The 16,209-nt window shown below is 34.6% G+C and overlaps 1 pseudogene across 1 annotated transcript; it reads right to left on the reverse strand.

The window, feature by feature from the left end:
• On the reverse strand, positions 1-1,433 carry LOC100915591 (annotated as a pseudogene). The gene has a single exon (XR_004232819.1). The product of XR_004232819.1 is annotated as a casein kinase I pseudogene (transcript).
• Between the last annotated feature and the right edge of the window lie 14,776 nt (positions 1,434-16,209).

The raw sequence follows: 16,209 nt of genomic DNA on the forward strand, positions 1-16,209 counted from the left end.
TCCATCACTTGTGTCAACCATTTAATTTTTTCCACTTAAAAAAATGAAACAAAAAAACTGGACACCATGTTTCATTCTTTCAGTTAATATTCACAATTAGGGTGGCTACAACTTCCCAGAGCCAGTTTATACTGAAATTAAATTCTTTACATGAAGTAAATGGTTGCTCACAACCACTGGCAAGTGCACCTACAAATTAAACTTCTATGTTTGGGGAGCTTTAAATTCTGCTCCAATGATCTGCTCTATTTCATCTGTTCTCTTCATGCTTAGAAATCCCTAAGGGTTTAGACCTACTGACCCTGCCCACTAGATGAGGCTGCTGACTGGGCCATGTTCTGTTTTATTGCTGTCCAATCAAATGTATAATCGTATTGATGGTTCAGAGTCTTGAAAAGGGCACGAAATAGTTGTTTCAGGTACAAATAATCTGGTGCTTCTTCAAATCGTAGACCCCTGCAATAGTTGAGATACATGGCAAATTCGGCTGGGAAGCCCCTACACAAAGTTTCGACAGAAGTGGACAATTTCTTCTCGCTTATCTTCTCGTACTTTTGCTTCTTTGTTGCGGCATTGAGTCCTTGCCAGGGTAAGCTGGTCCTGTTAAAATACATGAGCACGTACCCTAGGGACTCCATGTCATCCCCACGGCTCTGCTCAATGCCAAGATGTGCATTGATGCTGGCGTACCTGGCAGTGCCAGTGAGGTTTTTATCTTCTCTGTAGGGAATGTGCTGCTTGGTTTTGGTATCTCGGTACTTTTTGGCCAAACCAAAGTCAATAAGGAATAACTTATTGGAATGACGCCCAGTGCCCATGAGGAAATTATCTGGTTTGATGTCTCTGTGTATGAAGTTCTTTGCGTGCACATACTCGAGTCTACTGATCATCTGGTCGGCCAGCATGAGCACGGTTTTCATCGTGAACTTGCGGGAGCAGAAATTGAAGAGGTCTTCGAGGCTGGGGCCCAGGAGGTCCATGACCAGCACGTTGTAGCCTTTATCCCGGCCATACCAGCGGATGTGGGGGATGCCCACTCCTCCCTGAAGGGCCTTGTAGAGCTTGCTCTCGTGCAGCAGCCGGGGGGACCGGGCCTTCTGAGACTCCAGCTTCACCGCTACCTCCTCGCCGTTGGAGACGTTGACCGCCAGGTAGATTTTCCCGAAGGAGCCGGCCCCGATCTTCTTCAGCAACTTGTATTTCCCACCGAAAACCAACTCGGAACTCTTGGAGTTTTTCTTAGTGGCCATAGCTATTGTCCGCGGGTGGAAGGAAGGCGGAGAGGCGGAGAGGCTGGGGGCGTTGGCAGGGATCAGGAGGGACCGGGGCGCTCCGTCTCTAGGGCTGAGGGTGGCCTGGAGGAGGCGGCGGCAGCAGCAGCAGCAGCAGCAGCAGCAGCAGCAGCAGCAGCAGCGTGCGGGCCCAGCCCCGTCCCTTCACAGCCCACTGCCGGCCTTGGGGCGCAGCTCTGCGGCTCCAGGATCAGCAGCCCCAGCCCGAATGCTTGTAGGGGACGTGCTGGGGCTGAAAGAGGCCGGGGAGGTGGATGGAGGCTCTCCTTGCGGCTTACTCCCGCCTCCGCTGGCGGCCACCCTCTCGCTAGCTCCAAGGCCACTCCGCCATGGCAGCCATCTTGTCTGTTCTTGTGGTTGAATTAGATCCATTTCTAAGAACACGCCCCACCCCACCCCCACCCAGGACCCCCGCCCGCTTCTGCCTGGCCTTGGCCTGGGGTTAAATGCTAATAAGCAGCGCCGGAGGAGCAGCCCCGTGCCGTGGGTGACCCGGGGCTCTTGCTTTGTTGCTGATGTTTTGTTTTGTGTTCCCAATCTCTCCAAGTTCTCCTGAAAACAGCTGGGAAGAAGTAGCCAGCCCAGACAGAGGCGCCCAGGACCGCCTATCCCACCGACTGCTGGTGGGGGCCCGTAAGGACCCTGAGCGCCTACAAGGAGACAAAAGCAGTAGTTTAAAGGATTTATTGCTGCCAAGAGAAAAGAATAATTGGGAGCTTGCTGGCTGACTAAACAAAAATTGCACTGACTTGCGATTAAAACGGATGGTGTTTGAAGATACAAATATTTAAAGGAGTGGAATGAGAGAGGGTAATAGAACCAAAAAAACCAAAATGCAGAAAACTGCTGCCTTCTGGTTGATGGACTAAAGAAAGTCGCTGGGTGTAGCAAGACGTATTATGAAAATGAATCTTGCAGAGATTCCAAACATGGTCGCCATGTGAGGACCCTCTGTCCACTGGACCCTCTGTCCAGTGCCCTCTTTATCTCTACCTTCACCTATCTCCTACTTCTAAACTCAATAATAAACCTCTTTTATTAATCTAAAAAAAAAAAAAAGAAAAAAAAAAGAAAATGAATCTTGCTCTTTAAATATTAAAATCAGGATTTATTTATATAATATATGTATATATATATGCATAAACATATGTAAATGTATGTGTATATACATACATATGTATTATGTATGCATATGCATGCAAATATTTTGCATGCATAATGTATGTATGTATGATGGGGTGGCTAAGAAACCCGTTTATCCAAGTCATTGTTAAAGTTTTTTAGCCCAATTCTTTAACTTCATTTGGGGTTTTGTTGGGAAAGATACTGGAGTGACTTGCAGTTTCCTTATGGAAACCAAGTCAATAGTAAAATAGAAATTAAAGTGAGTATAAGTAAGAGAATGTACACCGGACAGTAGAGTGAAGGGATTCTAGTGTTTTTGAGGTAAATTAGCACACTTACTTAGAAGGGATATAAGAGTTCAGTAAAATAGAAATTAAAGTGAGTATAAGTAAGAGAATGTACACCGGACAGTAGAGTGAAGGGATTCTAGTGTGATTGAGGTAAATTAGCACACTTAATTAGAAGGGATTTAAGAGTTCAGTAAAATAGAAATTAAAGTGAGTATAAGTAAGAGAATGTACACTGGACAGTAGAGTGAAGGGATTCTAGTGGGATTGAGGTAAATTAGCACACTTACTTAGAAGGGATTTAAGAGTTCAGTAAAATAGAAATTAAAGTGAGTATAAGTAAGAGAATGTACACCGGACAGTAGAGTGAAGGGATTCTAGTGTGATTGAGGTAAATTAGCACACTTAATTAGAAGGGATTTAAGAGTTCAGTAAAATAGAAATTAAAGTGAGTATAAGTAAGAGAATGTATACTGGACAGTAGAGTGAAGGGATTCTAGTGTGATTGAGGTAAATTAGCACACTTACTTAGAAGGGATTTAAGAGTTCAGTAAAATAGAAATTAAAGTGAGTATAAGTAAGAGAATGTATACTGGACAGTAGAGTGAAGGGATTCTAGTGTGATTGAGGTAAATTAGCACACTTAATTAGAAGGGATTTAAGAGTTCAGTAAAATAGAAATTAAAGTGAGTATAAGTAAGAGAATGTACACTGGACAGTAGAGTGAAGGGATTCTAGTGGGATTGAGGTAAATTAGCACACTTACTTAGAAGGGATTTAAGAGTTCAGTGAAATAGAAATTAAAGTGAGTATAAGTAAGTGAATGTACACTGGACAGTAGAGTGAAGGGATTCTAGTGTTTTTGAAGTAAATTAGCACACTTACTTAGAAGGGATATAAGAGTTCAGTAAAATAGAATTTGAAGTGAGTATACATAAGAGAATGAACACTGGACAGTAGAGTGAAGAGATTCTAGTGTGATTGAGGTAAATTAGCACACTTACTTAGAAGGGATTTAAGAGTTCAGTTTAGCTCGATCTCTACCTGAAACTCAGACTTTTCCCAGTGTTAAAGATTTCTGAGAGTAAAATCTGATTTTGTGTGTTTTTGGTAAATTGGGTGTTTTGCCAAGAAAATGGAGGTTTTCTTTTTTGATTTTGTTTTTGATAGGTACATAGGTAGATAAAGATATGTACATACTAGTAAGCTAGAGAGCAAGTTTCAAGATATTTCCTGGAGAGACTATGCAGCTGGGGAAATTGATCAATTTGATGAATATTAGGTAAAGCTCAAAAGACTAAATATATACTAGAGAGTAGAATGTGATTCAGTTAAAAAAAATGTATGGGAAATGTGAAACTATATGGTTTGAAAGCACAGCATTGAAACAAGAAAGACCTGGGTTCAAGCTTGTGAGGACTAGGGCAAGTTAAAATCTTAGTGCTTTAAGCAACTCTAAATTAAAATAATAATAATAATTTTTTCTAAAAATTTTTTGTCTTTTTTGGTTTAAGTTTCATAGAGGGTTCTGAGTAGTAGTAGAAATATAATGTTTTGTCCTTAGCTCTTCTGTAAATTATATCCCCCTCCGCCTCTCCCTGACCAAGGCTGGATATATTTTTATGCTATTCTCATTGTCATACCTTTATGAAATACACTTCTTTTCTTCTATGAGAACCATATATAGAAGAAGGAAGCAAAGGCTCTGAGTGCTATAAAGTTATAATTGTGCTTTTGAGTTCTAAGGAAGGAAAAAATAATGAGGGAAGTAGGGAGAGAGAAATAGAAAGGGTTGGGGAGATAAAGCAAAGGAAGTTTGGGAGACAGAAGGAAACTTGGGAGGGAAACAAGGGAAATTAAGGAAGGAAGGAAAGAAAGGAGGAAAAGAGAAAAGGAGAGAGAAGGACTGAGAAGAGAGTGTTCTGGTACTGAATAGAGGAAGAACTGCTCAGAAATCAGTGACCTAAGGGTACTTTGGGTGGATCTTTAGTGAAAAAAAAAAATCTAGATGATTAAATAAGATAGTCACAATTGAGAAAGATTTTAAAAATTTAAAGATGATCTTACAAGATAATTAGTGACAATTGAGAAAGATTCCAGATTTTACCTTAGATTTTAGGTTATTTAAAAGTAAGACCTGGTAAGTTTAGGCAAGATAGTATTGTAACAGACTAAGGAAAGCTCAGGTCCCCAAACTTCTCCCCTCCTCCTTCTTAAGTATAACAGTTAATAAAAAAAAAAAAAAAAAGAAAAATAAAATACACCCATGCACACAAATCTAAAGGAGAAGAAAAAAGTAAAAAAGTCAGAGAGAATTTTAGACAAGGAGGACAAGATCCTGAAGTAAGAACATGAAAAAATACACAATGCACAAATGTAAAGACAAATACTTCACACTGGGAGAAAGTGGAATAACAAAATAAATTTTATTTATGGCCTAGATAGCTATATCAAATTGATATTGGACACTCAGTTTGGGTATTGGTATATTTATGGTGTCAATAAAAGATCTCATAGTGCTGGAGAAATAGGTGACATCTATAATTAGAGATCTTGCACAACTAGAAATGAATAAAAAAGAAAAAAAAGACAAAATTAAAAAGTTTTAGAAAATTTGAAGAAAATTGTGAAATCACTGGGAATAAGAGTTCTACAGAATCTACAGAAAGAACATCAAATACAAACAAAGTGAAAGAACAATTCAGCTGGGATGAGGTTTTAAAACTTTCCAGGGAAGGATGACAGAACTAAAAGAAAAAGTTGTAAGAGAGAATCTAATTCAAATCATAATTTTTATGGAATTGATCAAGTGAATTTCCTGGAGCTACTAAGATCAACAGCCACAGATTTACATAATTTATTTGATAATCTCAAAGGGAAAATTCAACTCTTATTCACCACATATTTTATCCTTAAATTCTAGAGCATCATTAAAATAGATTTTTAAAAAAATGTTAAGAGTAAATATATTTCTTTTTAAGGTGTCCCTAATTTGAATGGAATAAGAATATTCACAAATAATTATAAAATAGAAAAAAGGATTATTTTGATTCCAGAAAGTCATGGAAATATTTCACCTTGTAATCATACCCAGATAAGCTTTTTTTCATCTTAAAATATATTTTTGATTCTCCACAACATTTCTAAGAGCTTTGCCTAGAAAATTGAATTTTTTTTTAATTGACAGGTAGATAGGTAGGTAAATAGATATAGATACATGCACTAATGAGCTAAAGAACAGATTCCTAAATAATTCCTGGAGACACTATGCTAGAGTTGGGGATATTTGTTCTGAATGTGATGAATATTAGGATAAAGCTCACATTACTGAACGTATACTAGAGAAGTTAATGTGATGCAGGGTTTAAAAAACTGAAACTATTTCAAGGACAGGGAGAAATAGTAGAGGCAGTTATTAAGAGTAAAAAAGACAATCTATTAGGTTTGTTACATCTCAAGAGATCTCAAATAGGAATAAGTATTTTATAAATAATTATATCTTGCATACATTCTTATAGTTTTCTATATTTACAGTATAATGACTTTATAGTGCCCTTCATTAGGATCCTGTGAAAAGAATAGCATTTGTATATGATGAGTAAGGATGGAGAACACTCCCTCAATGGACTCAAAAGTATCCTCAATTGAGTACACTCACTTTTGAGAATTCCTTGGATAATAAAGGTCAAATCAGTCGATACTTAAAGGGCATTAATTTAGTCTGTTCCCTGGGAGGTCAAATACTGAAGCTGAAGCTTAAATACTTTGGCAACATAATGAGAAAATTGGATTCACTGGGAAAGATCCTGATATGGGGGAAAGATTGAAGTCAGAAGGAAAATGGGATGGCAGAGCGGATTAGATGCATAGACAACATAATGGAAACAATGAATAAATATTGGAAAGACAGAGACTAGATTATGGAAAGGCATATTGTACTATGGTGCATGGGATTGAGAAGAATCAGATGTGACTGAACAATAGAATGAATTGGATAGAAGAATAAGAGTTTGATATCCAGTGTAAAGGCTTCAAATTCATTCTTCTGTAAAAATAATGCAAAGAAATAAAAGGATTCAAGGGCAAGATTTTTGATTGTGAGCTTCAAAAGAAGAATGAGTAATTTTAAATCCAATAGAGCGATCCAGGAAAAGTAAACAAATAGTAAGGGTAAAACACTCTAGAATAAACAACTAAAGCTTGTATTGTAGAGGTACATGTAAAAATTTGTATAAGTGATTGATGGTGTCTGCAAAAAAGAGAGTTTTTTTTTGTTTTTTTTTTTTTTTTTTTTTTTTTTTTTTTTTTTAATGCAGTGATTACTGAAGCAATCTAGAAACTGAGTTTAATGCTATAGATGTGCCTGGTGAATTTTTGTTAATAAAGATTAGGTTTTTCATTGACCCTGAGAATATGGATGAGCAATGGAATAATTGAAATCAGAGTAATTAAAGGCAATTTAAGTAAATTTTATTATTTTAAAAAATTGACAACACAGTGGAGGTGTAAAAAATATTATAGATGCTTTCCATTCATCTAAAAAAGAAAAAAAGTTTATGAACTAGATAAAAGTGAATAACCAACTTTCTGCTGTACTGTCATACTCTTTACCTCTCTTTTGTTTTTCTTTTTGCTTTTATTCCCTCTCCTAAATAGGTAGTTGAAAATAAAAAATAATGCTAGAGTGACTTCAGAAAATTAGCAGTTACAATCATGACTATAGAATTCATTTCTAATTAGAAACCATTAGATTAAAGTACCAGCTATATCAAGATTAATGAAAAAAAAAATTACCAGAATTTTTTAAAATGAAAAAGAAATTGCTATAAGTAATAAAGAGATAAAATTAGTAAAGAATTCATACACAATTTTCTAAAAACAAAATTGAGTGTATAAAATATCTATAAAAATATTAAATAAATAAATTACAAAAAAAGTAATTGAAATAAACTAGTATGTACATATGTATATACATATATCTGTACCTATGTACACATAAATGTAGATACATATATTGACTTTTGAATTATATACACATATATACTTAGCTTATATGTATGTGTGTGAAAATATATATATATACACATACACATATGTATATTGTATGTTCGCAAGTTAGCAAAGAAGTATTATAAAGATAACTAAGGACAGATCTAATCACAAATTCTGCCAAGTATTTAAAGAACAAATAATATCAGTACTTGGTAAACTTTTCAGAAAATTATATTTTTAGCATTCAAAATTGTGTAGGGAAGTGAAACTTGAAAGGAAAAACCTAATGGAATTCATGGCAAAACCAAATTTGCAGTTTAGTACCTGTGAACTGAAATACCATCTTATTTGCCTACAGATTAGCCAATTAATGATCTAGATTATTTTTTTAATGTAGTTAATAAGTTTGTTTCAAAGGTTGAACTTCACTTTAAAGTTATTAAATGCCACAGCTATTCCTAAGTATTTGTACTTTTGCTACCTACACAGTTTATGCTTAGTTCCTTTGTAAAGGGGGACTAATGATACTTTTGTTTTCTACTTTACAGTTAGGAGATTGTCTTGAATATAGAATTCTAGTTAATGTAGATAAATTATTTCAGAATGCCAAAGTACTCTATTAATATAACTAATTAATATAGATATTTTGGGAAAATAAAATAGAAGTGATAAGAGGATAAATCAAATAAAGTAGGAAAACCATGAAGGTGAGGTAAAGGTTGTAACATACCCAGGCTAGAGAATGAATAATCCTCAATCATTAAAAGAATAAATTTATCCAGTAAATTACATAAGGAATTAGCCAAACTGTCATTATTAAGCTGTAACATGAAAATCAATGGTTCAAAGATATTAATCACTTTCAATTGTTACTACAAGTGAAAGCAGGCAGAATAACAAAATGGAGAAAATTCAATATTTAAGGTCATTAAAAGGAACATGGGACACTTAATTATTCATTCCAATTCAATTCAATAAGCATTAATCATACACATCATATGTGTCAAGCACTGTGCTAGTCTCTTAGGATATAATATGCTGCCCTCAAGTAGCAAATGTTAGAAATTTTGTTCTGCAAATTTACTGAAAATCATGAGGTCAAGCACATATCCAATTTATTGCCATCTGTCTTGATTCATCATTGCTTAAGGAAAACTAAAAGATTTCAATGCAAAATTAAAATTCAAAATCTCAAATGAGAGAATTATCTAAATACAAGTCATTCTCAAATAAAAATAAAAGTAGGCAAGAAATTCTGAATGTTAAAATTCCTTGAACTTCTTAAGCAGCTTTAAAGCTATAAATTATCTATACCTTCCCAAAATGTAGGGATAATAATTGAATGTCATATCATTCAAAGGGTGTTAAACTAGTCAATTCAGTGTAAAATAATGACCCAGTGTCTCAGCCAGTCTCAGAGAATCTACTTACTCTTTACAGCCTTAGTCCATTTTTAAAAGCACATCACCAGAATATCAAAGTTCTAACTATTGAAACAACAGTAGAAAACTTCCCATAGTTCTGCTTTGCAAGACTAATTGGGACCCGTAAGCAAGAAGAATGTTATTACAGTTCATGTCAGGTAGGTCTTAGGAATACAGTCATAATAAAAATTCTCAAATATTTAACTTTAAACAAAATATCTTTCTGATTAAGAAGATAGCCTTTTTGGTTAAAATGCATATATGAATATTGGTATTGTATATGCATATGTATATATGTGCACTACTGACTAAGATATAAATATTATACAACATATACTATACCTCTTAGTCAATATAGTCTAGACCAATATGCTGTTTATTATGTGATGTATGTATACATGTTTGTGTGTGTATCTTTCTGTATCTTAGAGCATGGTGTGACTATGGTGTGTGGAACCTGTTCTTCAAGAAGACCTAGGTTTCATCTGGGATCTTACCTGCGTAGTACCTGTGTGACACAGAAGAAGTCACTTAATGGATTTAAGTGTGAAATAAATATAGTATGACTTTGTAGTCACTGATTTTAGAGTAGGAGGACATGAGTGTGAATTCTGTCCTGTCCCTTGTTGCTTTTGAGACTTTGAAATCTTTGGCAAGTCCTTTCACTGCTGTTGCCATCTTGTTTCCCCATTTGTTAAAGAGAGAGAGAGAGAGAGAGAGAGAGAGAGAGAGAGAAGGATGGAGGGAGAGAGGGAGGGAGGGAGAAGGAAGGATGGAGAGAGGGAGGGAGAAGGGAGGGATGGAGGGAGGGAGGAAGAGAGAGAGAGAGAGAGAGGCAGCCCCCAATGGCCTTCAATGTCTCTTTTAGCATTAGTTCTAGGATACTTCAATCATTATTATCATTATAATTGTGATCAGTATTGATGGAGGGAATTTTTGTACTTAATGAGCATGGTGATAGTGGAGGCAAATCCAAGAGGTACAGCTAGTGGGATAAGATTGGATTTTGAGCCTTTTTTTTGAAAAGGAGACTGTGGAATGAGTTCTTTGCTCTGCCCTCTAGCTCTCCTTTCATAGCAGCAAAGTCCCTTTTACATGGGTCTGATGGAATGTGAGTCAAATTGGCAAAGCTGATGTAATGTAATCTGTGGGATGATGAATTTCCTGGTGATGATTTTCTTTCTCAAGGGCTTGATTGAATCCAGCTTATTGCTTCTGTAGAATTTTCACTGGTCAGGACTGAATGAACCTCTTCAGGAATTCCCAATGTAATTCTTTTGCAGGGTCTTGCTACTTCATCCTTTTGCTGTCACTTCTCCAAGCAGTAACTAGTTTTTATCTGTTTACTTTTTTGTTTTATTTTGTTTTTAGCTTAATTCTTTGGACTGATTGATTTAATACCATCCCTTGACCTTGTTCACACCTCATTCATATTTTTAATGAATTAATTCATTGGAGAAATCTTGACCTCCAAGTATTGATGTAGGACTTAAACAATATTTCTTCTTACATAGATAGTTACATAGATAGATAATTTTTTAAAATAAAATATTTGTTTTGAAAAGTAATTTCATTAAATTTATCTTTTATAAAAATAAAATTTCAAAATAAATTGTAGATACCAAAATGATTGTTGTAATGATCCCTAACATTTCAGAATTAATGTTTATTTTTGATGAACTCTTTTGCCTAGAGTCTGTATTCCATATACCTTTAGGGAAATTCTCTAAATTTTGGAAGCAAAGTATAGTGAGGAAAAAGTAGGAGAGTATATGGTTATTATTAATATTATTATTATTTGCAATAAAGAAAGCCTTTTCCTTCATTTCCTTTTGGCCATCTGTCTTATAATTGTCATGACTTTTAATAAAGAAGAAAAACAAAAACAAAACAAAACAAAAAACTTGGATTCTTTGGTTAAATGTGATTTACCATTGATACATGGTTAGGAAGTGCCTTTGTTTACATGTTCATGGAAGGAGCATTCAAAACAAATTTTCTGGTTTTCTGAATCAATCAAAAAGCAATTATTATTAACACTTTCACCATCCTTGTCATGACAATGTTCCAGATACTAGGAATACAGATACAATGATGAAACAAAACCCACATAGACAAAATAAAGGAAGTAGAAGGTTTTTAGGGGAGGATGCACCAGTGGATCAAAAAAGAAGAGGAAATCAGTAAAATCCCTGTGGAGGAGTTGGTGTTTCAGTGAGCTCTGAAGGAAATTATACATTCTGAGAGTGAAAGTTAAGGAAAGAGAGAACCACAAGAATGAGGGCAGGCTTTGAAAGAGCATAGGTGTAATATAATGTGTGATAGATGACAAGGTGGTCACTTTGGAAGAGTTGGAGTGGGGAAAAGGGTGGAATCAATAAAAAAGCCTGCAAAGTGACATAGGAAAAAGATTCTGAAGGGTGATTTCCATGTAGCACTTGGAGGGACAGAGAAGGCTATATGTGCTAGCACACCTCTAAGAAAGGACCAACGGGAAGACTGCCCCAGTGTGTGGTATTTGCCTGTGGTTGAGAGTGTAAAAGCACCTCCAAGAATACTGTACTCCCAGATACTTTGTCAATTCCAATTTCAGGGTTCTAGTTCAAATCAAAACAAATCATTTTCCTTTCAGAGGAAGTCTTCCTGATCCAACTGTCATGGACGTTACTCTAGTGTAGATCACATTTCCTTGGCTCATAAAATCTTATGTTGGAAAGGGTCTTAGTAATTATTTAATGTTAATTCATTTAACATTTATTAAGTGCCTACTATTATGTATCAGTCACTGTACTAATTGTACAAGAACATAAACAAAAAAATTAAACAGTTTCTGCCTTTAAATAACATTTTCTAATGGGAAAAGAAAAAAAATATAAATTGTAAATAGTCATTGATAAGTAAATGCAATATAATGGAGGAAGGAGAGAACAAAAAGAAGTAGGAAATCTTGGGGGGGGGGGATTTCCTGTAAGACATGGCACTAGAACTCTATTTTGATGGCTTATGATTTTGAGAGCTACAGTTAAGAAGGAAGAACCATTTAACAGCTTGTACAAAGGCACAGTGAAGGGTAATGGAATGCCAGATAATTCTAATGTATCCTCTATTGGTATAGATCTATAAACTGAGACCCAGAGTGATTAAGGGACTCACCTAAAGTCACATAAGTTGTCAAGAGTTAAGTACTGTCTGTGTTCCAGGCAGTGTCCCAAACACTGGAATGATCAAAGAAAGCATTCTAACCCATGTCTGCTAAATAAATTTAGTTTTCTTACTCATGTAATATATTGCTTTATTTTTATAAGGTCATAGAATCATAGACTACCTGAGATAGAGGCGAGTTTCAGAAGTTATCTAATCTTAATACTAATTTTAGAAATTAAAAAGAAAACAGAAGGTAATTTGTCCAGGATCACCTAATATGAAAAAGCTAGCTTGCATTGTTTTATGAAATGAGATACCCTATTAAAGCAGAAGTTTTTTTTAGTTGTTGTTTAGAAGTCAAAAATAGTAAATACACTGGCATTTTATTTTTTACAGATTTTAGTCAATTACATGACTAAAAATATGTGACCACATGCAAAAGCCAAGGTGATCATATACAATTTCTGACACGGATAGTGATTTCTCTGTTCTGACTGAAGACATTCCCAAATAGGTATACCATACAGCCTTATCATTATTAGAAATCACCTATCAACCACATCTGTGGAAAAATGATGTCAAAATGGATTGCCAATGTATCTATGGAATAATTGTTATGATCACTTTGTGACCAGTAAATTCTGGCATAGAACAAGGCACATAGCAATCACACATCAAAGTTTTGATTGACTGATTTCTTTTCACAATTTATTTTTTATGAATAAGTTGTTTTGCATTTACATTTGTACCATTAATACCTTAGACTGATAATGCCTTAGACTTATAATTTAATATCTTTCTGTTCACTGTCCATTCAATTGCCAGAAATAGTCATAGAATGATTTACATGTGATTGTCTTATTTATCATCTATTTATGTTAGGAATTTAATACGGTAATGATTTTCACCAACTATAAAGTTACGTGAGAAGAACATAGTCTTCTATGACATAATAGGCCCCAGTCCAATTTCTGTGACTTCAGAAATGATATTTAGCCAGAACTGTATTGGACAGTATAAAAGACTTTAGATTTGTTTTATTAAACACAGAAAGCGTGTTATACGTATAATCACTTTACAAAATGAAGAGGAGTTTTGAAAATTATGTTTTAAGGAGCTAGTTTTCTATTCTGTGGTATGAAGCATTTTTGGGATAAGAATGGATTCTTAATTTAAAAAAAAAAAAGATTATCCAACAGTTCTCCAAGTCTGATGCAAACTAATAAAACAAAATTGACAGTTATATAGCACTTTAAGATTTGTGTGGTATTTTATGTACCTTATGTATATTACATTATAGAGGAAAAGACCATTAGACATGGATCCAGAAGACTTGATGTTAAACCCCATCTCCTTCACTTAGTATTTTAGTAACTTGTAGCACAGCATTCAACCCAGAGTCTTAGAACTCGTGTTTCTTTTATAATGGTGATAATGGTGTAATAATTAATTTTCAGTGTAGTTAGGTGGTTTTAAAATATATATGTATATATTTTATATTTTAAAACCTTATTCTGAAAATGTTCCATAGGCTTTCTCAAACCTCCAAAACTCTGAGGACACTAAACAACAAACAGGATACTGAAAAATAATATTAAAAATTCCTGACTAGAGTAAGTCTCTTAATCCCTGTTTTATTCTCCTCATTTGTAAGATAGCAATAAAAAATATTTGCCCTATGTGCTTTAGTATTTTTTTAGATTAGAAGAGTTAATATATGTACAAATGAAGGTGTTATTATGAACTGATAAGAAATGGAATTTTTTAAACTGTTTAATTCATCATAATCTTAGAAAGATGATTTTGGCTTCACTTTAGAGTTACATTGATTTCCTGTTAATGAATTTTGGCACAGAATATTCTTGATTAAATTTAAATTTTTTAAAAAAGTTAGTTGAAATAAATAAATATGGAAGTATTATAGCATTTTATCCCAAAGTTGATAAATGGATCAGAAATCGTTTATATTTTCCCATTTATATGTCTATAGTCCACTCCTTTGACTGTAGTCCTGTCAGATTAAATAAATAGTATTGAATCAACTCAATATTTTAATTGAAAATCTCTCATTAAAGCTCAAGTACTGTTTTTAGGAGGATCTGAGACCCAGTAAATACTACCTTTTGATTCTTATCAGCAGCGTACAGTCTTGTTCACAGAACCATTTCCAGTCAACCATTTCCAGTCTTGCTTATGTTACCCAGGGCAGATTTAAAAAAAAAAATGTTTATTGCTCAAAGGAAGACGATTCTTTATTTATTCATTTTAGAACTATTTTCTTATATATTTTGCTTTAGTTTGCTTTCATGTTTGGTTACAGTCAGAGGCATTCATATTAGATCTGTGAATCACAAGCTCTCCTGCTTTCATGCATTATTTCATTCTTTGTACTTATATCCCCAGAACCTAGTACAATATTTGGCACACAGGAGGTGATTAACAAATTTTTGTTTATTGATTAATTCTATTTCTCCCCTACTACTGATTTGCTCCACTAAAGCTTTCTTTTCTTGCCATTCTGTGGCATGCAGGTGACCCTGGGTTCTTGAAGAACTAAGTTAATTTATTAAATGCATTTTAATTATTCCCCAGAATGTGTTGGACCTGTTCCAACTGCTTAAGAAAGCTAGTTGTCCAAAATATATAGAGAATTAACTCTAATTTATAAAAAATCAAGCCATTCTCCAATTGAAAAATGGTCAAAGGATATGAACAGACAATTCTCACATGAAGAAATTGAAACTATTTCTAGTCATATGAAAAGATGCTCCAAGTCATTATTAATCAGAGAAATGCAAATTAAGACAACTCTAAGATACCACTACACACCTGTCAGATTGGCTAAGATGACAGGAAAAAATAATGATGATTGTTGAAGGGGATGCGGGAAAACTGGGACATTGATGCATTGTTGGTGAAGTTGTGAACGAATCCAACCATTTTGGAGAGTAGTTTGGAACTATGCTCAAAAAGTAATCAAACTGTGCATACCCTTTGATCCAGCAGTGTTACTACTGGGATTATATCCCAAAGAGATTATAAAGAAGGGAAAGGGACCTGTATGTGCATGAATGTTTGTGGCAGCCCTTTTTGTAGTGGCTAAAACTGGAAACTGAATGGATGTCCATCAGTTGGAGAATGGTTGAATAAATTGTGGTATATGAAAATTATGGAATATTACTGTTCTGTAAGAAATGACCAACAGGATAATTTCAGAAAGGCCTGGAGAGACTTACATGAACTGATGCTGAGTGAAATGAGCAGGACCAGGAGATCATTATATACTTCAACAACAATACTATATGATGACCCGTTCTGATGGATCAGGCCCTCCTCAGCAACGAGATCAACCAAATCATTTCTAATGGAGCAGTAATGAACTGAACTAGCTATGCCCAGAAAAAGAACTCTGGGAGATGACTAAAAACCATTACATTGAATTCCCAATCCCTATATTTATGTCCACCTGCATTTTTGATTTCCTTCACAAGCTAATTGTACCTTATTTCAGAGTCTGATTCTTTTTCTACAGCAAAATAACGTTTTGGTCGGGTATACTTATTGTGTATCTAATTTATATTTTAATATATTTAACATCTACTGGTCATCCTGCCATCTAGGGTAGGGGGTGGGGGGGGTAAGAGGTGAAAAATTGGAACAAGAAGTTTGGCAATTGTTAATGCTGTAAAGTTACCCATGTTTATATCCTATAAATAAAAGGCTATTAAATAAAAAAAAAAAGAAAGCTAGTTGTTAAAATTTTCAGTGTCAATACTTATACTTCAGAAATCAACAACTGCTACAGATTAAGACTTGATTTATTGTTTTGTTTGTTGCCTACACTTAAAGTGATGGAGAAAGTATTTGTAATGCAGCTTAAAAATCAAACTGACATATGATTTTTGGTGGGTATGTGGATGAAAAAGTTGTTAAAACTTTTTACCA

Source organism: Sarcophilus harrisii, chromosome 3, assembly GCF_902635505.1.
Source record: "Sarcophilus harrisii chromosome 3, mSarHar1.11, whole genome shotgun sequence".
Lineage (NCBI taxonomy): Eukaryota > Metazoa > Chordata > Mammalia > Dasyuromorphia > Dasyuridae > Sarcophilus > Sarcophilus harrisii.